Genomic DNA, 24009 nt, shown 5'->3' with positions numbered 1-24009 from the left:
ATGAAACAATTGTGTCTCAATATGAGGTTGTAACAATGCTGTCAGTGTTTGGTCGATGACCCTGCTGATGGAGGGTTGTGACAGACTCAAGTGTCATCTCTGCTGCGTTGTTGCATTTTACCTCGGTGTCGTGAGGACTTTCATTTCGGGCGGTATTGCATTGTGGGGTTGGAGAAGTCAGTTCATCTCTAATGGTATCAACCACAAACATCATTCCTGCACGATCCAATCTGTAGCGTTTTATTAATACACTGTCATCGTGTGTTTGGAGACTATCTCTTCTGTCGCCATTTTGTCCTCTGCTTAGGGAACTCCTAAGCCCCTTAAAAGTCCTCCTCCCGAAGAGATCCCCCTGAGGAGCTCTCTTAAGAGCTAGGATTCTTTAGGAATATCTTTTTTCTTAACTAGGGGCTACTCTTCACTTTTAGTGGAAATTCTAAGAGAAAATCCATCCATTCATTTTCTTCTTCTTTATCCGGGGCCGGGTCGCGGGGGCAGCAGTCTCAGCAGAGATGCCCAAACTTCCCGGTCCACGCACACCTCCTCCAGCTGTTCTGGGGGGATCCCGAGGCAACACCAGGCCAGCTCGGAGACATAGTCCCATCAGCGTGTCCTGGGCCTTCCACAAGGCCTTGTCCCACTAGGACATGCCTGGAACACCTCCCGCGGGAGGCGACAAGGAGAAAATCTCAATTCTAAGAATTTTCACACAAGGAGCAATTCTTTCCACTAACAATCTTTAGGAAAAAGGCCCCAGGTCTGTTTTTTTGTCGATATAGCGCGGGCCCATTCAGGTGAAGCTCAGACTCTTTTCCGTGATGGTGGCGGTGCCAGCTGTGCGCCTGCCTCTGAGGGGAGGGGGGGAGGTGGGGATGTAGGGGGCTCTGGCAGATGTTTGGACTGTAATAACCCCCTGCACATGTGGAGCAGGTGGCCCACGTCCCTGCCCTCTCCAATCTTTATTTTGATGAACATTTTAATGTTTTTTGACTGTAATTGGTTTCAGATTTAGTCAAACCACTTCCTTTAGCTGTCTTCTATCGTTTTAGGCAACAAAATACCCACCCAGAATTCACTACAAAGATATTTTAATAACGACTACACGGAACTCCTCTGAGGCCCTCGAGTTGGAAATGGATCAAATCAGCATTACCATAAATCTGTCATGTTAGGGGAATTTAGCAAACATTTTCCATAGAGATGAAAGAAGAGCCGCAGACTAAAGTGTGTAAGCTGCCAGGTCACATCTGTACCGGAAAATATGTCTGACGCGCTGTAGTGTGGCTTTTATGTGAACAATTACTCTGCATTTGGAATAATATTCTTCAGGTGGCAGTAGCAAGTCCAATAGAGTCTCACTCACTTGGAGAACACCAGGAGGGTCATGATCTTTGACTCCTACAACACTTTGAACACCGTCCAATCAGCACTGCTGCGGGGGAAGCTGGAGGATGTGGGAGTGGATGGACCCTCCCTCATAGGCTGGTCCCAGTACGTGGGGCATGAGATAGTCTGCAGCACTGGGGCTCCTCAGGGCACCGTCCTATCACCATCTACATGTCGGACTCCACATACAGTGAGAGGAAAAAGTGAGTGCACTGTGTGGAATTTCTCACATTTCTGCCTAAATTTGTCATAAAATGTGGTCTGATCGTCATTAAAATCACAAGAATGATAAAACAGTGTGTACTTGATCTAACACCACCCAAACATTTACATTCGATCATATTTTTATTGGTCATAACATGTAAACATTCACAGGAGAGTGTGTATAAGTAAGTACACCACCTGAATCTCGCTGAACTGCAGCAGTTTTGTAAAGAGGAATGGTCCAAGATTCATCCTGATCGTTGTGAGCGTCTCATCTGCAATGATAGAAATGACATCGAGGAGGTGGACAGTTTCAAGTACCTGGGTGTTCACCTCAACAATAAACTGGACTGTTTTTATTTATTGATGCTTTGTGATTCTTGTTTTTATACTGGGATGCGCCCTGTGCACCTTCAGGCTGTTGTAAGGCGCTATACAAACACAATGTGATTGATTGCTTGTACAAGAAGGGATAAAGTCGCCTCCTCCTTCTGAGGAGCCTGAGGTCCTTCGGAGTGAGCAGGCCTCTGCTCAGGACTTTTTATGACTCTGTAGTGGCCTCTGCTCTCCACTACACTGCCGTGTGCTGGGCCCCGGGCCGCACAGAGCGGGACAAGGACAAACAAGCTGGTCAGAAGAGCCTCTGTAGAGGAGCTGAGCAGCTCTTTCAGTGGCAGACTGAGGCACCCTCAGTGCAAGAAGGAGCAGGTCCTTCATCCCCACTGCTGTCAGACTATATAACACTACTGTAAAGTAACATGTGCAATAACTTCATATCAGTCACTTTATCCACCACCTTGTGACGGGGTTCGTATGGCAGATGGTAATAACAGCGTAACAAAGGTGTTACATGGTAAAACCCTGACGTTACAAGCATTTAGGGCCGTCCTGAACCAGCGGCTCTGTTTCAAAGTCCCAAAGCTCAGTGTTTCGGAGCAGTGGTTCATTCTTCCAATCGTTTAAACGATGGGTCGTTTACGGCCAATGACTCAACAGCAGAACAAGGACCTGCTCCTTCACTGATACTGTAAACAACTTGAATAGGACATTTTGTCAGTTTTGGTTCCCTCCTGGGTCTTTTTAGACCGCTCCATTTTGGTATTAGTGCATGTCTTTTATGACGGAAAGAGCGAAGAAGATGCTCCTGTGACGAGAAGCGAAACGTCTACTTTACCAAAACCCAGTCCAGTCGATGATTTAACCTTTTCTACAGTGGATACTCCCTGGATGAATGAGAGCCTTCACAAACATATTAAACTTTATAATGCATAAACTAGACTCATAGTGAGTTTCACCTGCACTGTGATTGTAAACTTTACACTGCCGACGCTGACATTTTACTCTAATTTGCCCCTTTGTAAGATAACTCTACCAATACTTTATTTGTATGCACATTTTCTTGACTATTTTGCATTCATTTTGTTGAGAGCTGATGTAACAAGTACATTACTCCACTGTGAGATCAATAAAGTCCTGTGTTTTCATCTCATTTGAAAGCCCCCAAACAACATCCACTATGTGAAAGACCTATTGTTGTTATTGTGCATTGTTTTTTTCTGTTCTGTAACCTACAGTATGTGTAAGCAAACCAGACACACCAGGAAGCTTTTGAACAAACACGGATGTTAAATAAATGCTGTAGGCCTGAATAAATCTTTTAATCACATGGTCCTTGTAATTCTGCCAGTAAGTGGAATAACAGGGCTACTGCAAGGTCTTTTTTATTAGACTTAAAAATGACTCAAATGTAATAATGCCTCCCGACATGCATTTTTTGCGGGGATTTCTGAATATCTTAGAAAAAACAAAAAACATGGAATGAAAACAATCTTTTTAAACTAAGCGTAAACGTTTCTTGACTTTCGTCGCCCAATAAAACTATAAAACCACGAAGATCTCTGGAGTTTCCGGGAGTTATTGACCACAAACACTGTAAACCCTCAAAGTCCTAAACGCCTGCCCCTTTAAAGCCCTCTGACGTCACGCTGATGCAGATCTGGCTGGACACGACACGGACAGAGGATGCCCCGAAAAAAAAGCCCAAGCTCCTCTTAACCCTCAGCGCTACAGTCACTCCTGACCAAAAGCCCCTGCATCTGAACAAAGCAAACACGGCCATATCGAGGTCACGAGGAGAGGAAAGCGTTACCAGGGCGACCGGCACGAGGAAGGAGGAGAGAGGAGGGGGGGAGAGAGGGAAGGAGAGAAGAGGGGGAGAGAGGAAAGGAGGGGGGCGTGAGAGGAGGAGAGAGGAGGAGGGGGTGAGGGAAGGAGGAGCGAGGGAGAGAGGGAAGGAGAGAGGAGGGGGTGAGGGAAGGAGGAGCGAGGGAGAGAGGGAAGGAGAGAAGGGGGGGAGAGAGGGGGAGAGGAAAGGAGAGAGGAGGGGAAGAGAGAGCGGGGAGAGAGGGAGGGGGAGAGGGAAGGAGGAGGGGGGAGAGAGGGAAGGAGAGAGGAGGGGAAGAGGGAAGGAGGAGAGGAGGGGGAGAGGGAAGGAGAGAGGAGGGGAAGAGAGAGCGGGGAGAGAGGGAGGGGGAGAGGGAAGGAGGAGAGAGGGGAGTGAGGGAAGGGGAGAGCAGGGAGTGAGGGAGGGGGAGAGGGAAGGAGGAGGGGGGGGAGAGAGGGAAGGAGAGAGGAGGGGGAGAGGGAAGGAGGAGAGGAGGGGAAGAGAGGGAAGGAGAGAGGAAGGGAGTGAGGGAAAGACGAGAGAGGGAGAGAGGAAAGGAGAGAGGAGGGGAAGAGAGAGCGGGGAGTGAGGGAGGGGGAGAGGGAAGGAGAGAGGAGGGGAGTGAGGGAAAGACGAAAGAGGGAGACAGGAAAGAGGAGGGGGAGTGAGGGAAGGAGGAGAGAGGGGGAGAGGAAAGGAAGAGAGAGGGAGAGAGGAAAGGAGAGAGGAGGGGAAGAGAGAGCGGGGAGTGAGGGAGGGGGAGAGCAGGGAGTGAGGGAGGGGGAGAGGGAAGGAGGAGAGGGGGAGAGCGGGAAGGAGAGAGGAGGGGGAGAGGGAAGGAGGAGAGAGGGGAGTGAGGAAAGGAAGAGAAAGGGAAGGAGAGAGAGGAGAGTGAGGGAAGGAGGAGAGAGGGGGAGAGGAAAGGAAGTGAGAGGGAAGGAGAGAGAGGGGAGTGAGGGAGTGGGAGAGGGAAGGAGGAGCGAGGGAGAGAGGAGGAGGAGGGGCGGGGGGGGAGCACTGCGGTGCGCGCGCCTCCACCACACCACCACCGCCGGGGGACGCGCGCGGGACGGGAGCGAGCACGGCGCGCGTGACCCGCCGGCTCCGGCTCTGAGCACGCGCGGGGCAGTCCAGTCGCGCCGAGGACGCAGGCAGGACGCAGGCAGCAGCAGCAGCAGCAGCAGCAGCAGCAGCAGCAGCAGGGACGCGCTCTCTCCATCCCCATCTCTCCTCCAGCCTTCTACCCGGGGAGCACGGGCTGCGCTCCGCGTCACCCGAGCCCACGGCCTGCCTCCCGCCCCGGCGCTGTCGGATTTGTTCTTTGCTTCCAGATTTACGGCGGGGATTATCGACGACGTTTCCCTCCCGAGATAGAGACGCGAGCATCCGGAGGCAGAGGCAGGTTGACAGTCGGGGCTGTGGATCCGCACTGGAATCCGCTGAGTCGTCCAAGGCACGCACGTCCAGGGTTAGCCGAGGTAATTCAACCCTCCCTCCACCACCACCACCACCACCACCACCACCACCTCCACCACCACCACCACCACCGATGGCCTCCCGGACCTGCACGGAACACCTCCATCCTCCGGCGGAGTGAGCTGACAGCGCGTTCCTTTTCACATCAATCGATCGCGGTGACGCTTCTGCCGCGCTCCCCTCGCGGACTCTATACGACTAAATAACGCAGCACGGTACAGCCTGGCTTTTTAATGCCCATCACTTTCGAACGATGACAGAGTGATTAGAGTACGACGCGCGGAGAGGGACATTTGTCATTTCGGTCGGCTTGGCTGGGACTGTGTTTTTTTTCTTTCTTTTTTTTTTTGGACGCTCGGGAGGAGGGAGCGTTTGTCTTGAAAAGGAGGACATAGCCAAGGAGGGAAGGACAGAAGCGGGGTGTTTTTTTTTTCAAGACTTGGAGGAAAGCTCGCTCCCGGGAGGAGAAGGCATTGAAAGGTAAGATAAAAAAAAATCTATGCTTGGTGATGGTGCAAGCGTTGGCCAATGATTGGACTTGTTTTTTTTGAAGGGGAGACACTGCAGGCAGAACTCCATTTTTTTGATTCAGGTTGGAGGTTTTGGAGCCAGGTCGCGCTCTCAACACATGTCCCTTCGCAGTCCACCTCAGAAGGTTCACCGAATCAACTTTCCTGCACAGATGCACGCATGGGGGACATTGTAGCTTCAAAAAAAATGGATGTTTTTGTCCAATTCTCCAGGGACGAAACTCCACTTAAAGTAACTCAAAAAATGTCCACACAAAGGATTCCGGTTAATTGAGCTTGTTTAATCCCCCCAAAACAAGCTGAAGTGTGTGTTTATTTCCCTCTTAATATGTGAACAAAACAAGCCCATGCATTTAAACCTGCCTCAATCCATTACATAGACTTAATTAGGGCAAAATGAATGCATTTCGTCCCATATGAACATTTTAAACACAGTCTGATTTCTTTTCTTGCAAATATGTCGCTGGTCTTTAGTCAAGGTTCATTTACACGCGTAATTTCACCTGCAGCGTCTCGCCCTAAATGCCCATGTGCCTTTTAAACAAACTGTTATTTCCTGCTTTCCCAAGTTCAGCTGTTGAAATGTCACTTGGGACATTTGAGGAAAACCGAGTCTCTAGTGTTCCGTCGGTGTTCGCCCGTTGGAAGTTGGTTGGATCGTTCAATTGTGACTTGGTTTGTGCTTGATCTTCCACAGCTTTTTGTTTGACGACACCGATACCGATGGCAGTTTTCGTCTTGCATTGTTGCTTGTAAACAATGGGATTTAACGGCTCTTTTCTGGGACCCGAGGCTTTGGGATCTGTTCATTCCCAAGAGCCGTTCAATGGACTGGCTCTTTTTTTGACGTAACACTGTTATAACGCCAGACCGATAACTCACAGTATCTAAGATGCGATCGATTCCATTTAAATCATCTAAAACGACAAAGAGACTGATCTTTACGCTTTGAAAATCCTGTTTGTGAATCGAATCTAATAAAAAGAGGCTGACAAGTCATTTCAGTGCATTTAGCTTTGACTTGACTCGTGTGGCCTGCTCCGCTGTTGGGCTGGTTCTTGTGTTTGTTCGAGGACGTTCTTGGGGGAAAAAAAAAAAAAAGATTTGGCTCTTTTCACAATTGAGATCGAACCGTCCACCTTAAAGACCCCATTCAAGAGGCGCCTTTGCTTTCCATCCCAATGGCACCTCGGACGCTCCAGGATCAGGATTTGATTTCAGCGTTTGTAGGGTTTCTGCTATGTGGAGCGTATAACCATGGATCCATCAGCGGTGAAAACCTACCAGAAGCCTTCAAAAGCTGCTTAAGACACCTTTAATGTATGCAATGTAACATGAAACACATCAGTGAGGATCAGAGTCATACAGATCATAGAACCACTGCAGTGATGTACGAGGGGACCACACAAGTACAAGAGGCAGTAGGGTTGGGACCGATTTGTTGTAAATTATATATTTATTATATTTAAATTGAATTTGTTAGAAATGCTTTTTACATCACCTGCTGATGGCTGCACAACCTAGTTTTTGGACAGTTTTGGTCAAGAGACATCGGGGCTTCTCCAGACTCCTTGTGTCATCAAATGTGTCATGTTCTTGCTTGTGGTTTTCATTTCGGAACAATTTACTTCAAGTTAGGGCTGGGCGGTATATCGACATTTAAGATATGGAATTAGACCATATCGCGTATGTTGGGATATTTCAAATTCAGACAAACTCTTAAGGCGAGACACTGCAGGTGAATAGGGAAAAAATGTATATTTACAGATATCAATTTGAAACTGTTGCTGTCGATCACTGGCATAAATGTGAGAGAAAAAATACATTGCAAGTTTTCTGTCTTTTTATCTTTTCATATAAGAACAAGGTGTTTTATGCCTAAAAATGCCCCCAAATTTCCCATCTTTTCGGCGACGAAATCTGAATAATGGATAGAGCTACATTCAAATTTATGGTTTCATTTTATTGATGAATGAGTTACCAAGACTTTCTCAGAGGGGATTTTGGATTTCTTGTTTAGTTTTAAAATAAGCTGTTTTTTAGAGTAAAAATTTGTAAAAAATTTAATTCTCGCCTTATTTTTTGACATTCAAAACTCAATAAATGGGGCTTAAGGGATTAGATAATATAAAATCCCTCTGAAAAAATCCTCCAAGTATTGTTCAGTCCAAGGCTGGAAAATTTGAAGTCTTTAGGTCCGACTGACATGGACATAGTGTCGCCACAATGACAGAAAAATGTGTTTTGAGAAAAAGGCCCTTGAAATTGCGTTCTCCCATATAAGTCTATGGGGGAACATTGAATCAGCGCAATATTTAAACATGTTATTGTGAAGATTAGGTATATTTTTGGTTTCCGGGTGAAAGTTTGTATGTTCAGAGACCAATTTGGCCCAAAACCTGAAAACTGAAAAAATTGAGTTTTGCCTGTAGTGTCTCCCCTTAAGTAAACAAAAAGAAACAGGTAATCTCAGGCCGATTTTTTTGGTCCACATCGCCCAGCCCTACTTCAAGTCGTCATGTTTACGCTCCAGTGTCTTTATACGTGCATCGGACGGACACATTTTTATACATCCATGGCCATTTTTTTTGCATTTCCTTCGACCGCTACACCATGTCTTGGTTTTGGCCGATCGAGATGACCCATGTCAGGATTTTGTTTAGACCTGTTGTTGTTGCTCAGGCCGAATTCTTCGATACTTTGGCATTAGCTAGCTTGTCTTCCACACTTATGCTCATAGTGTCTTTGCTGAGACAACGCTCTTTAGAAATATATGTCCCATAGCTTCTCAACCGTCATTTTCACCATATAGCTCGTACTTGCATATTGAAGAGATCGATTGTGGACATTTTCTAACAAGAATGTATCCATTTGCTTCCCCCCCCCCTCCGACCATCCTTTTTTACACGGCTGCAAAGACTTCCCTGACGGACAGAGCGAGGGCAGCACAGAGAGGCCCATTCACGGGCTCGCAGATAGGCTCGGGGGCCTATCGAGATCTCCGGAGATGCTGATAATTGCCCTTGATTGCAATTGTCGACGCGTTGAATGGAGCTCCTTCTTTTTTCGTGGACGTACTTTGAACTCAACGTGAGAGAGTCTTTTTTATCATGTGCCTTTTGGGAGACAGGCATATTTCTCCCCTTCTCTATCACTCGCTTTTCTCTCATGCAAAGCAAAGAAAGAATGGCGGGCATTTATATTCCGGTGTTGTGAGGGGCATTGGGGAGGAGTGCTAGATAGAATTCAGAGGAGACAAGAAGACCAGTGTTCTATCTGCCGGCCGATGCCACTTCCTTTTGCGCTTTAGGGGGATGCCGGGTTCAGCGCTGAGGCGTCTGCTTTAAGTAAAAAAGCCCAATGAGGATTTGAATGCCCCCTAGAACATGAGTGCCTTGGTTTTAGTGGTGCCCTAAAAACATGTGAAAGATAGAGATGATGAAATCCCAGTGGAACAGCAATGGATCAGCTGGTAGAGCGGAGTGTTTACCGGTTATACCTGAGCAATCGTATGTGTCCCTCATTAGTGATGCCTCTTGATAGTATAAACCCACAGGTTAATGATATCGAGAGACCCACTGCAGACCACACACCATTTTTATATCACAAACTGAAGTATGCGCTGTTTTAGGATCCACGCTGTACGCTGTAGCAAGTCCGTCTGATCTGTCCTCTCTTTACGTTTCTAACTGTGCTGCTGCTATGCACGGAAGAAACAAAACCATGCTTCTGGGCACGTCGTACGGCATCATTCAGGGCAGAAAGTGTGGCGCCGAGGAGCTGTCAAAGAGATCCTTCGAACCTTCAACCCATCCCTGTTTGTCTGTTGGATGTAGCTCCTCCTCTGTGTCATTGTCAACACTGGCTGTCAGAAGGTGAATTAGTCAAAACGAGCACTTTCGGAAAAACAGGCGTCTCCTACTCCTCTGAAATAAACATTTCAACTTTAGCGGGACTATACAGAGTTTAAAAATGTTAAAACTAAGTATTTTCCTCCCCCTACATCAGGGGTAGGCAAGTTTCTGTCATCTGGGGCCGATTTTCTTCATTGCCAAAACACCAAGGGCTGAAACTCACAATTTTTGCCCAAAGTGAAGCACCTTTTCCCTACAAATATAAGTTTTGCTCTTAATATATGACCTAATGGCGTCTTTTCCTGGGAAATGTGAAAATATTGACAGTATTTTGCACATTTTAGAGTCCTTTTCAAGTATATGGTCTCTGATTTATGACTAAATGTTTCTTCAAAATTCTCTTGGGGAGCAAAGGTCTTATGCTGGAGGGCTGAATTAGGCCCCCGGGCCTGACGTTGCCCACTCCTGCCCTACATGTTCCAGCCATGTCCTAATGTGTAGAATGAGCCCAGACTTATTCACCACAACTGCCTCTAAAATCCTGCACTGTCACTCAAAAAGTTGTTACTTCGGGTCCGAAGTGCCGTCATACACGAGCTTGATATAGAAACTGCAGTTGCACATATGACCTGAAGTGGCAGTAGTGAGTATAACATTATCAACTTGCATCTAGTCTCTTTAATCCCGTTAATGTAATATTCATTTTACAATAGCTTTTTTAAAATGCTTTGTATGAGGAACTTTGTGTAAAAGAAGCCAATGTTTTACAATGTTTAAATCTAAAACTGCCTAAAGCACATATCGTGTAGCCTATGGAGTGAATGGATCATCCGTTGTAAAGCGTCCAGGAAGACTGGTGCATTATTATCAATAGTTCTCAGATTATTAACATGTAAACTCCATAATCTGATATACATGACCTTGTCTTTCACCCACGTGCATAAACAAACCAGGAAAATAAAGTAAAAAGCCCAAACTGAGCTTCTAACTAGTTGCTTTTGAAAGCATCCCACACAGTGTGCAGCCGATGGTGGAGTGGTTAAGGCTGTTGCACATATGGCAGAACGTTGCTCCATCCTCAGCGTTGTGAGTTTGAGTCTCCTGCTCATCTTTAGTTCAAGCACAGTTTGTGCTATTTGCATTTTACTTTCCCGAGATCACTACAGTTACTTAAAAGATTTGGGGTCATTGATGAAGGCAGGTGCTAAACAGTGGGTGCAATAGGAAAGATAAGATGCTATTTTGTTGGTATGTTACACATCATTTACCATTTGATGTTGCCTGTATTACAGTGTTACGGACCCAAAGCTGATATGTAAACAAGACAATGCTGTGAGAGTAGAAAATGCATAAATGACTCTGATGCTAATACACTTTTGCAGATGCTATTTGCTTTGCACATGAGCAAACGCTTGGTTCAATACAATAACTGGATTTGAACCCTGGATCTTTGAGTTTCTAAGTCCAAATTTGATCCTTTTCAATCAGGGAGGGGGTGGGGAGAAGCTTCAGTTAACTCAAATCCAAAATGGCACTGGCACATGCAGAACCCGGGCTTTTGGATGATCAGATTTCTGAAGTGAACATAAAGGCATCACATCTGTTTATCGGGCTATCTTACTACCATGTAAACCCAGCCGGTGTTTCCACATTCCGGGCCGCGTGTCGCTGTGTCACTAGAGCAGCTAAACCGCTGATGAGTAAAGCCATATAAATAAACATGCTCCTATCGGCTCGGAAGCGCAGAGAATAAACAAACCTCTCCCCACGCGCCCACGCTGCTATCTGTAACTTCAGGAATCCCATCGCCCTGCCTGTCTGGCCTTTATAGCCCAACTGTCCTTGCGCTAAATGGGGTGTTGTCACGCGGGTAATTTATTTGAGCGGAGGGAGACGGGCGGGCGAGGCGGCGGTGATGGCGCCTGAGTGGGAGAAAGATTGCGTGATGGGTCGACACATGTGACAGGACAATATTCAATCACACACACAGCGCTTTCGGCAGTTTCTAAAGGGCTAATGAAAACTTGCAGCCTGTTTCATCATGTTGGCAGCTCGCGAGCAGCCGCACAGCTCACCTGCAATGTTGATCCGGTGTTACGCGACCGCGCCGCTCTATTATTGTCTTTGTGCATTCACCTCATCAGTGTTGATATTTGATGACTCTAAAGCCCTGACGTGTAACGAGAGATATGGCGATTACATCAATGGGCGAGGAAAGTCCTTCTCTTTGGTCCTCATGGCGGGGAGCTGACATTGCTGCAACACCACCCAGAGGCGACTCCAAAAGACACTTTGTAAACAGGATTCCAATGACACCCCCTAGCACAGCGTTAAAGCCTGGCTCCAAAGAGTTTACTGCGCCAGGTTATTTTCACAAACAACACGGGACCATTTCCATGAATGGGGCAGAATGGCTGACTGTTGTTATGGAAATTATGGAAATCCAACTGTATATTATTATATGTTTATTGTAATCACATTACTTATGTTTTATGAGCGACTGACAAGTATGCAGTGTAACCTGTTTACAGCTAAAGGACACCTGCTCGGACACCTGCTCGCCCGGGTCAGGACATCTTATCTAGAATTGGAGACAGGGTGTTTGTGTTCCTGTGTGGCGACGTTTGTCTTATACATGTCGTCAGTGTCTCTGAATGTCTTAGGTCAATCTGACCCATTACACCATTGGGGAATTCCATAATCGTGTGATCATTGTGCTCTTTGTGTATAAATACTGTGAGCTGTGAACTGTGCTTCAGAGCATCTTGTATCTCGGTACTTGATGTGTCTCCATGTGCACATGTCCAATAAATCGGCACGCTTGACTCACGACAACTTCTCTCCGGTGTTTATTGAATATGGCCTCAATATTTACCATAACACTGTCATCCCTTGTATATTATATTTATGGATTACATCCACTTTCCACTGTTTCATTGTAGAGTCACGAGGGCTGCAGTCCAAGCTGCCCAGATCACACTACACTTGGACTGAGCAATACTGAAGTATCTGGCGATGTGCAATACGGCTGTGCAATATCGCAATATCGATATTATTGCGATATTTCACTAAACCATTTGAACCAATTTGCGCTGGCTGCTCTGCTTTATGACCACGACACTGGGGGCCGACATTGCTCCGCCATTGCTGTAGTACCTCCATATCGCCACTAGGCCCCCATTGAAAAGCATTGGAGTTTAGACACCTTAAAAACAGCTTTAACGCCTGGTTTCAATTTTTTCAACACTATAGGCTAGATCTTCCCCCTGAGATAACGTTGGGTTAATCACAATTTATGAAACCAGGCTGGTTTTCGTAAAAAGAATTTTTGAAATCTCGTACTTAAGGAGGCTCGGACTGTTAGCATTGGAGCAGCGCGAGATACACGTCACGCAAGGGCCGAGTCTACGGTGAAAATCCCGCCCGTATGTCCTTTTTAGGAACATGCTTCGTCAGAGCTGGGGAGGGGGAGTCTGTAAATCCGCCATGAATTCCCCCACGGCCGTGGTCATTATCGTAAACGGGGAGGAGTGAGCAGAAGACGTCCATTATTTTTTACAGTCTATGATTTCAACACGATCTGCTCCATTCTATTTAAGCACAAATAGTAAATAACTCGTTTTTCAGCAAATTGTGTCAAAACAAGGCATCAAACACAACATCAGGACCAGAACAAGCACATTGGATCACCTATTACACATGTGTCAAGGTCAAGGCGGGCCCACGAGATGAATTAATGTGGCCCTTTGAAGAGCATGAATTCCCGAGCATGTCAAAACAAAAAGTAAGTCTCTACCCATTCCTGAGCGGAGTTAAGGATTTTTAACGAAATAACCAGTTTGCCCACTCCAGCCACCAGGAGGCAGCTTAAATCAATGAAAGGAAAGAATTCCACATGTGTCCAGCAGAGGACATAAGAGATCAGGATATAAACAGCATATTATAGCCACGTGGTAAATGGTCAGTCTGCCCCAGGACGGCTGTGGCTACAAAAGTAACTTAGAATGTGGAGTGAATGAATAATGACTATATGTAGCACTTTGAGAAACATGTGACGCAGGATGAATGAGACTGTGCTTGAGAGTGCGAGTGTCCTGGGTCTCTGGGTAACTTCAGCATTGTCTTTCACCTCTTTGTTGGCCTGGTTCTAGGGTTAAGTGGGGATTAAACAAGGCACAAGGGTCATCGGTGGTTTGTTTTGTGGGGGAGCGAGTGGAGGCGGGGCTTAGGGACAGTGCATGTCGAACCTGGAAGATCGGCCAAGCTAAACTTTGGTAAAAATCAACCGCGTTTTCTAACCAAACCAAAATGTAAGACAGTGATTAAGTTCTACAGTTAATTTCTGAAACGACTTGCCCGTGTTCTCGCGCTGAACTATGCCTGTGCTCCCCGCGGTTCATTTCAGACCGCGGCCCATGCACAGAGCCATCACACAATCACAGTCCTAATCCTCGCCGGGCCCCTCCTCCGCGCAGCGCCGCTAAAATTGGTGCCACGCTATTCCTGATTCTCTGACAGTAATCCCCAGGTGGGTTGGGATGTTTTGTTCATGTAAAACGAACGGCTTCTGGTGCTAAATTTAGGACGGGAACTTTGAGGTGTTGTCAGTCGGAATGAAGCTCGAGCGAATTGTCGGCTGTAGCTAAAAACAGTGCAAAGAGTTCAAAGCTCGTATCGGACACCTGCGCCCTATTTCGTGCGAAGTATCTCATTTGAAGAGTATTTGGAAAAACACCCTTTATATTAGTGCGTACTTCACCTTTGAGTAATCCAGCAGAGTGCTTAGTATGACACCTTTACTTTGCATCACGGCGGCCTAAGACGCTCCAGAAACAATTGTTTTTAGGGTTTCTGGGTCGGTTTTCTGCATGGAACGGATGCATAACCACGGTGACGGAGTGAACACTCACCAGAAACCCTAAAAACAATTGTTTCTGGATAGTTTCAGAGGCCACTGTGATGGAAAGTAAAGGCAGCATGCTAACCATCCATGCATTTGCTCTGCATAAAAAGGGGGATTCAAAGCTAAATAATACAGACTAAGACTTACATATTTACCCTCGTCTGGTCGGTGGGGAGTTCTCGCCTCAAGTGGAGGAGTTCAAGTGTCTCGGGCTCTTGTTTACGAGTGAGGGGATGGAGCGTGAGATCGACAGACGGATCGGTGCGGCGTCAGCAGTGATGCGGTCGCTGTATCGGTCTGTCGTGGTGAAGAGGGAGCTGAGTTGGGGCAAAGCTCTCGATTTACCGATCGATCTACGTTCCCACCCTCACCTATGGTCATGAGATTTGGGTAACGACCGAAAGGACAAGATCGCGAATACGAGCGGCTGAAATGAGTTTCCTTCGCAGGGTGGCTGGGCGCACCCTTCGAGATCGGGTGAGGAGCTCAGTTACCCGGGAGGAGCTCGGAGTAGAGTCGCTGCTCCTTCACGTCGAAAGGAGCCAGCTGAGGTGGCTCGGGCATCTGTTCCGGATGCCTCCTGGTCGCCTCTCGCGGGAGGTGTTCCAGGCATGTCCTAGTGGGACAAGGCCTCGTGTAAGACCCAGGACACACTGGTGGGACTATGTCTCCGAGCTGGCCTGGTGTGGCCTCGGGGTCAGAACAGCTGGAGGAGGTGTGTGTGGTTCAGGAAGTCTGGGCATCTCTGCTAAGACTGCTGCCTCCGCGACCCGGCCCCGGATAAAGAGGAAGAAAATGGATGGATGGATGGATGGATGGATGGATGGATGGAGAATTACATATTGAAAAATCCTTCAGAGAAAATCGTCCTAATATTGTTAAGTGCCAGTCTGGAAACTCTGGAGTCTATAGGAGCTTCTAAAGTGGAGATGTTATTGAAAAGTGTAATAAAAAAAACTCACATTTTCAGAAAAGGGGCCTCAAAGTCTTTAAAGTAAGTCGGCTGAATATCCCCCGCGCAGACTTATGTGGTTGGTATCTTCCACAAAGGACATGACCATATTTGGATTACATAATATTGTGAAGGAGAGTGTCAGTTTTACAACGTTACCAGGCAAGGCTTGCTTTTTTGTGAACAGCCTGAACGGGAGACGGCGGAGATTACGCAAACCTTTAATGATCTCAGGACAAAATTAGGAGTCGCAAATACACATCCAAAAGGGAGAGTTTGGTCTATTTTTCAACTTGACACAAAAAAAACAAGCTGTTAAGGAAGAAATCTAGCAAAAAAAAGTCTCTGAATGGACCACTCCATGTTTTCACCTGCCGTGTCTTAATTGCAGATTCTAATCCCAATTACAATACTTGTCAGAAAAATCCTCACCAGACTTCATTGTCCTCTGCCGTGCCGTCGCTTAGCTCCGTGAATAGGCTCGCTGCTGGCAAAATGAGCGCGCGTTTTCCCTGCCAATTTCCGGATCGCGGCGTGTCAAGGGCTGTTGTTTTGTGTTTGACAAATGACTCAATAGTGGACAAATTCACGGAAAGATCCTGTTTTAGTGGAGGTGTCCTGGAGCTGTATGCAAATGGGATGAATAATGCTAATCGCCGCGGAGGCATTTCCACTGATTTCAACATGGCCGACATGGTTACGGTTCATATGTTTTGCCACGATGGGCATTATTGTCAGTGTTCAGATCACAGTAGGGCTGCTTACTGCATTTTTGTTTGCAACTTCACGTCGGTTGTGATCAAGCGTGAACGAGATCCGATGGTGCACAGTTTTGTCGGTCCGAATATCGCAAAAGCAGGCATTTGTGGGAAGACCCTTGCGCTGAGCGTCTTATCCTAAAGCCTTTGTATCGATGGGGAACTGACAGCTGGTTGTTGTTTACACAGGGATTCCGCGGGGCATTGAAAAGCCTTATAAGTCGGGGAATTAATTGTGCTGAAATGAAGGCCTAAAATGTCATTAAGAAGGGTTACATTTGATTCAAACAGACACCGAACCTACATTTCTCAAGAAACAGTGACATTTCTCGACAGTAGTGTTAGCTATAGAATGGGTTACGCACACTTTTTTTGCTCATACATATCCTGTTGGGTTCAATTTGATTTTCAAATCCAATAGAAATAAATGGATTTTCTTGAGAGAAGACGGAAACATGAAGTGCGAAAGTCATGTTTGTAAAGACAGTTTTATCGATCGAAACCTAAACGTTATTTAGTCAAGTTCAACCGGCACCGGTGTTTTTGCTGCTTTGTGCCACATTGTCTTCGCTCCATTACATTTTTATTGTTCTACTTTATACTGGTGTTTAAGTGCTATCGAGTGGCCCTTCTGGAGTGATGGTCCACGAAGGCGTTTCTGTGGATTGTCCACTGAGACAAGTCTTTCCATCTTCGTCCTGGAGTATTCCCTCCTCTGCCTCCTTTAGTCTCAAGCTTTATCCCCATTTTCTGGTGCATTCTTTTCCCTTAACTATTTTAAGGTAAATCTCTAACCTTAGTGTCTGGCAAAACGAACCTAAAAAGTGATACCTTAACTATTTTGTTTTCGCCTCTTGCTTGGAAAGAAAAATGGCTAGTTGGTAAATGGTGGCCATTCATCATCCAATCAGAGACGTATTAAGATTAGGCACCAGCCCACTATCCTTAAGGTTAGTGGCTAGGGCAGGGTCAGGGTTAAGCTGAGTGGTTGATATGACGTTTCACTCTCATGACTTGTGACTGGTTGATCTACCAACTATCTTACGACAAATATTTTAGCATCCCGGCCAAATAAACAAACTAACATCCTTGAATCCTTGAATTAGTTGCTCCTGACTGTGACCTTTAGTTTTGCACACTCCTGCTTTCTTGGCTGGATTGTTCCGTGAGACAAGTATGTCCGTCTTCCCCCGTTCTGTTGGCTCTCCCGCGGTCCCTCCCCGGCGGACGGCCTTTTGTCTTGGCGCGGTGAATGGCTTTCTCCGGGGTCTCTCCACCATCCGTCCTCTTTTTATTGAACCTATGTTTCCTGTCACCTCACTCCTTCCCGCTTCATTGTTTCGGCCTGTTCTGTCTCTCGTTCTCTCGCTCGCGGTCTCTATCCTGGGGAGAATAAATAAATCATTTCATCTGAGCGTGTTTGGGGCGTGGGGCGAACGAGCCGCTCATCAGATCGCCGTTGGGTCGTGACGTTGGCAGGCTCGTTTGACTCCTCAAAGCAACAAACTTGCAGCACATGGGTTTCTACGCGGTTTCAGACACAAAAGTGCAAATTCGACTGGTTTAAGGCAAAAGCTGAGCTGGGAACAACTGAGTTTACTCTATAGACCCATCTACGTACGAAAAGGGACTTCCGCTGTCTTTTCTCATGGATCGGATCGTCACATCTGGTCCTTTGTTAAGCCTATGCGTTTCCATATTTAAATATTTTGCGAGGTGTAGAGCAAGTTTCATCAAGATACTCGATGATAGGACATTAAAACCTTCCTGTAAGATGTGAAAACTTCACACGTACAAAGTGTTTAATTAAAAAAGGTACTGTAGGTGTTTCCATGTCTTGGAGCTACTGGCCAAGAGCTAACGCTAACCCTGATGCTCATGTTTGTGAAGGAAACGTGAATGTGAGATCACACATCAAACTAACAGCATAAAAACAATCTGCTAACTTAGAAACATCACACAATTGTATTTCAAACATATTTAAAATAGTGTTGAATCGCGCGATTAATAAAAGAAAGGAAAAACTGACCCCAGATCAGCAAAGATATGCCTCTGTTTGTGAACGTGGGAAATTCGTGTGTCCCGATTGATCATGTGATCACTGTCAACACAGTTCAGCGCTGCAGGTTCGAGTCCTGAACTTGCTTGCAGTTGTATCAAATGGAAATAAAACACCTCAGCCCGAGACGGAGGAAACAGCGGAGAGAAGCAGCTGAATAAAAGTGCTGATCAAATGTAGTGTTGTTTTGCATGGTGTGGGGCTGTTTGTTCCGCTGTTATGACAGAGAAATTAAAAGGGGGAGGAGCTACGGTGTTTTTCTGTCACTTTTGGGACGTTAAAATCCCCCGCGCTTCTCGTGTGTGTCCAAATAAGGGACATGGCGGCACGGTGGCGCAGCGGTTAGCGCTCACGCCTCACAGCTAGAAGGTCCCGGGAGTTTGCATGTTCTCCCCGTGTCTGCGTAGGTTTCCTCCGGGTACTCCGGTTTCCCCTACCACTAAAAACATGCACAATAGATTCCCCTCTGGGGCCAGGACTCCCCTGAAAAAGAGATTCTTAATCTCAGTGGGAATATCCTGGTCAATAATAATAATAATAAATAATGTGGGGAATCAAACATGTGTAGGTTTAGTCGCGTCTTTCTGCTCCACACGATTGAAAGACTATTACAATTATAATTCAAGGGACATTTAGACTAGATAAAAATGTGGGATTATTTTGCGATTAAAGCAGTACTAAGTAAGTTGTTTTCCTTAATATATCCTTTCCGTAGTCTCCCTGGAGATGATACAAGTGTTGATGGGATGATTGGGAGGTCTTTCATCTCCCCCTGGTGTCTCTGGCCAGAAAACCACAATTGCAACTTCGCCTGCCCCGACCCGTAGACCCAATACACACTAATGGAATCACGAAGAAGAAGCTAACGGGCAAAGCTAACTGCGGACTAGCACCACTTAAACATTATTTACAGCCAAGTTTGAGTGAAAAACATCATCCTCATTGTGTAATTGGATGCATAATATCCATCTCCCCCTTTGTCTTTTCTGTCAGCGTAGTATTTACTCTCACGGACAATTAATGAGTAAAAAAACGCAGTGGTGCTTTTGGCCTCTAGGGGCACGAGTTACTTAGTACTGCTTTAACCACAAGTTAACTATGATATTCATGAGAGATTAAATATTTAAATCGATTGATGGCACTAATTTAAAATCTAAGATTTATGCTCTAAACACCGGAACAGGTTATCCAGATGAAACTAGCTGGAGCTATACTTTAATATTGATCGTTTTAATCGTGACCGGCTGAAACGCTTAGTGAAGATCCGCCGGGGAGAACGCCCCCTCGTACATGAGATGGGTCTATTATCTCTATTATGGTCATGAGTTATTATCATCCATGAAACTATTATTAATATGATTTTTCGGGGGAACGTGTACATTTTGCTCCAGAATCAGGGCATTTTGAGATGGTCCTGCTGAGCGTCATCGCGTTGACGGAGCTGTGATAACAAAGCTCTCCATCTCCGCTCAGCTTGGAGCCTCTGCGTGTGCCCGAGGTGCAGCGTGTCCCCTGTGGGCTCATTAGGGTCACATCAAGGTCGCTTTGACACATTTTGAGGGAAACTGTATGAACAAAGCGTTTTGCTCAGACCGATCCCGCGCAACAGGACGACCTCGCTTAAAGAAAAGCTATCGTTGACTTGGGAAGATCAGCCAACCGAAAACATTTGATTAATTAACTATGTAACTCAATGGTATTTGCCATCTGTCAGACAAACTGGACTACTTTGACCCACGCCATCACCCTCAGACTGACCTGGTGGACTTTGCGTCCAGCGTCGAGCACCTGGGACTGAACCAAACCGTGCAATGTAACAGTCAAAATGTGAATACACCAGAATTTTTCAATCATCTGTGGTCTCTGGCTACAACTGGGTCATGCAGACTAGCAAAGAGCTGCCATGAGATGAGTGGGAAAATAAGTCCAATTGTCTTGTTCTAACTGTTCAAGATTGAATTAACCACCTGGATGACAGCGATGGTGCTCGTTTTTATTTGGAGTCGTTGAAAATGGCACAGACTGCGGTTATTTAAGCAGTTCTTAGCAAGCCATAAACGACTCTGTCTCTTTGGAGTCTTATCCCTGTAGGGGCGACAGTCGGTTCTGTTAAGATTAAAAAAGGTGCGTAACTAAGTTCGCCATCTGCTCCGGTCCGCATCGAAATCACTCTCAGGAGAATGGTTTCCTTCTTGAGGTCATTTATTCAATCAGATGTCACAGAATACATGTTAAAGCCCAACATGCTTCCACGGACGTAACACGGAAGTCTATGTATCACAACCAAACATTCTACTTTATACCCCAGATGCCTCGCCTCCTAAACCCAAACATTAGATTTGACTTTTCACCCAGACAGTACGTGCGGTTCCCTGACCACAACAAGTTTGCTTAGTCACTATTCATTAACCTTAAAGTCTGATGAACCTGGTGCTAGCACAGTTAACCCAGTTCATCAGACCTTTAGCAGACGTTGAAGGCTGCTCTACAAAAACAGCTTATATAACCATGACAGAGCATTTAAATGACCCCTAGAAACGTTTTATAAATTGAAACAAGATTAATTAATCCATAATTTCCTCTCTTGATTACCTGAATACAGGTAATCACTAAAAAACAAAACATTCATAATATCTTGATGCACTTGACATTGAGACGCAAATCGCTATCTCTCTTTTAAAATTATAGAATTATACACCCATCTTCAGTAGTGATGTTCAAATAATTGGATTAAAACCAAAGCATTTTATCAATTTTGAAATTCAATTTGAGTCATCATCATTTTCGTTATGGCCATGTTAATAGATCTAATTGGGCATTGCATTCTATGTTTTTTAGAAGGGCTTCTGGTGTCTCAAATGGAATCGACATGTCGCCTTTCAGTTAATGTTTTGCTGATGCCAAGATGGATGGATAAAGCTATAAGACAAATAAACTTTTGGTAAAATTTTCAGGACTCATTTCCAATCGTTCTCTAAACAACATCAATAGGCTAAACACAAACACATTTGATATCATTAAGACATATCACCATACATTGAGAGCGACTCATCTTAAGTGGATTTACTTTTATAATGTTCATGATGGAAACAGCTTCTTCTGGTCACGTGTAGGATGTAAGATGTGACCACGATCATCTGTGTACCTGGAGTAGAGGTTACAAGCACTTACTCCTTAATCTGACGTAGCTCCGGTCTTCTGTGTTCCCTAGAGCAGAGGTTACTAGCACATGCTCTTTTACTTGGTTCTAAAAGTGTCTTTTCCTGTACTTGGATGGTGTTTTTGTGAATTACAGTACCTTTGGTTCAGCTTGTGGGAGAGATACAGTCATAGATCTCTCTCTTAGGTAATGACCAGTCTCTTTTCAACAGTCCTTACTGAGTTCCAGCCTCTCCAATTACAGGTGCGTCCTTGTCCTGTAATGGAAGAGATTCATCCGGCAGTTCATCTGATATTTAATTATATGCAACAATGTCTTTTAGCTCAGCCTTAAGTATGTAAGATCTTCTTTTGCACCCCATTTTAGTATTATTCAAATATGCTTTGTTTTACATCCAAAAAATATTAATTTAACGTACTGCAAAATTATAGTGAATACTATAATGATTCAAACTTCTGTGTATATATGGTTTTGAATTTTGACCTTAATGAATGTATTCAAAAAATGTCAGAAATATAAAGATAGATAAGGCAAAAAGTTAAAAATTTTAATAATTATTTTTTATATATCTTTTCTTGTTTCTATTTCCCCTCTCTTCTCTGTATTTTCCTCTCTTCTTCCCTCTCTTCTTCCCTCTCTTCTTCCCCTGGAACCCCAGGGGTAGAACTTCTTGAATGGTGATTCTTATCAGCATTTGTCAAGCGTTGCACAGCCAACCTCACTGTTTTCAGTGGCTCATGTTTGATGGTAAGACCAGTTGTCATTTTGCAACCATTTCTCATCCAACCAGCAATGGATATTGTCCTCTTCCAAAGCTGCTTCGCCCTCTTCCTGTTCCTGTTCTTCTTCTTCTCGAGTGTTAACAAATGGGGCGGTGTAATAGATAGGCTGGTTTTGTTGTACAGTGTTGTACAGTGTCCCTTGTGCTTGCATCACCATCTTGATGGCAGTTGCCAATTGCTCAGTCGTTATTGGCACATTTCCTTCAGTGAGATCTTGTTTGACTGTCATAACATTAGACGTCTTTTCTTTCTTCATGTCTTCAGACTGTGCTTGCAATTTTTGCAATTGTAGTTTTATTGCTGCTAACTCAAGTTCTTTCTTCTTAGAGTCAGTTTCTTTGTTGTTGTTCAACCACTTGGTGACGTTGTGGTTGCAATGTGCATCAAATTCTTCTTCAGATTTAGTATATAAGCCAATCACATCACTCAATGCATTCTGCACTGATTTTGGCATTCCCTTGACCAAGGTGGAATAGAACATGATTGTTATACCAGTTCCTGGTTGAATTGGCTCTCCTGTTGCATCATGATACAGGGCTTTAGCACGTTGTTTGTAGCTGTAGTAGTCTTCATCATCTTTCATCTGCAGTGACATAAGTTCATCAGTCATGATGCACGGGAATCTTGTTCTCAATTCTTCTTCGAGTGCGTTTCGAAACATGTGTATGGAAACAGTTTTCTGCAAGTTCATGCGCACTTTAATTTCCACTGCACGTTTGACGTTATGTGCGACTGTTTCATCTGCAGCTTTTGTCAAAGCCGCGTGCACGTCACTCCAACATAATCTGTCTCCTGCGGTATGTTTAAGAAGTGCTCTCAGCCATGGGACTCCGCCCTTTGTTAGTTTTGGCAACACCAGCATCAAGGCGCTCCAATCTTTAAGCGTAAATGGTTGATACATCACTTGTTGATTGTCCGTTGTTCTTAATGGATAGACTGTAGCAGAGTATGTTGATCGTGGTTCTGCTTTTGCATCTTCTTGTCGTGGGGTTAATCCACGGCGTTTTCTTTCAGTTTCCACTTCACCTTTCTCATCTTCCCCGGATGCATAATCATCATGTTCATATCTTATTGGAGAGGTTGGCCGTGTTGAAGGCTGTTGTGAGCGTGTGTAGCATCCGTGTCTTTTGTCTCCTTCCACTGTGTAAACGGTTGTTGAGGGTGTCTTCAAAATCTTCTTCGGGAGAGGCTTTGTTTTAAATGTCACTTTTTTATCTTCATCCGTCGGTTTCATTACAAGGATTGATGACAAGTCTCTTAATTCTTGCCTTTCCAGCATTTCCTTCGCCCATTTTTGCATCCTCCGAGCTTGGGCTTGTTTCTTCTGATGGTCTTTGAGTTTTAGTTCATTCAGTCTTCTTCCCCGGAAGGTACGGATGGAATGGGTCTTGTAGTGAAGGACTTTTCCTTCGTGGTATTGCATGATACTTCTCCATTGGTCTTCTGTTGGTGCAATCGCATTCTTTCCTCTGTGGATCAAGCCTTTTTGGGCGTATTTTTTTCAGTAGATCTCGTATAATAGAGCGATTGAATTTGGCCTTTTTAGGATCGGGTTCATTTTGCAGAATCTTATTGTTCCAAAATAATATCAATTGGCTTTGTGTGGTAATTTGAGACATCCTTTATACTAATGTTTTTATCTTTTACTACATACGTAAGCCTTAATCAAGTTAAGTTTTTATTTTATTCTACCTTATTTAATTTAATTTATTTATTTATCTATGTATTTTGTTTTATTTTATTTTATTTATTTAAATTTGTTGTTTGTCTTTTATTTTATA

The 24009-nt window shown here is 45.0% G+C and overlaps 1 long non-coding RNA gene across 1 annotated transcript in view; it reads left to right on the top strand.

Annotated features, from left to right (window-relative positions):
• The first annotated feature begins 5126 nt into the window (after positions 1-5126).
• Positions 5127-24009, top strand: part of LOC306980322 — a 172641-nt gene continuing 153758 nt past the window's right edge. Inside the window, exon 1 of the long non-coding RNA XR_013794004.1 lies at positions 5127-5710. This is a non-coding gene — a long non-coding RNA (uncharacterized lncRNA). The remainder of the gene's footprint in view (positions 5711-24009) is intronic.

Source organism: Gobius niger (assembly GCF_951799975.1).
Source record: "Gobius niger genome assembly, chromosome: 21".
Taxonomy (NCBI): domain Eukaryota; kingdom Metazoa; phylum Chordata; class Actinopteri; order Gobiiformes; family Gobiidae; genus Gobius; species Gobius niger.
This window is presented reverse-complemented; position numbering and strand designations above follow the sequence as displayed.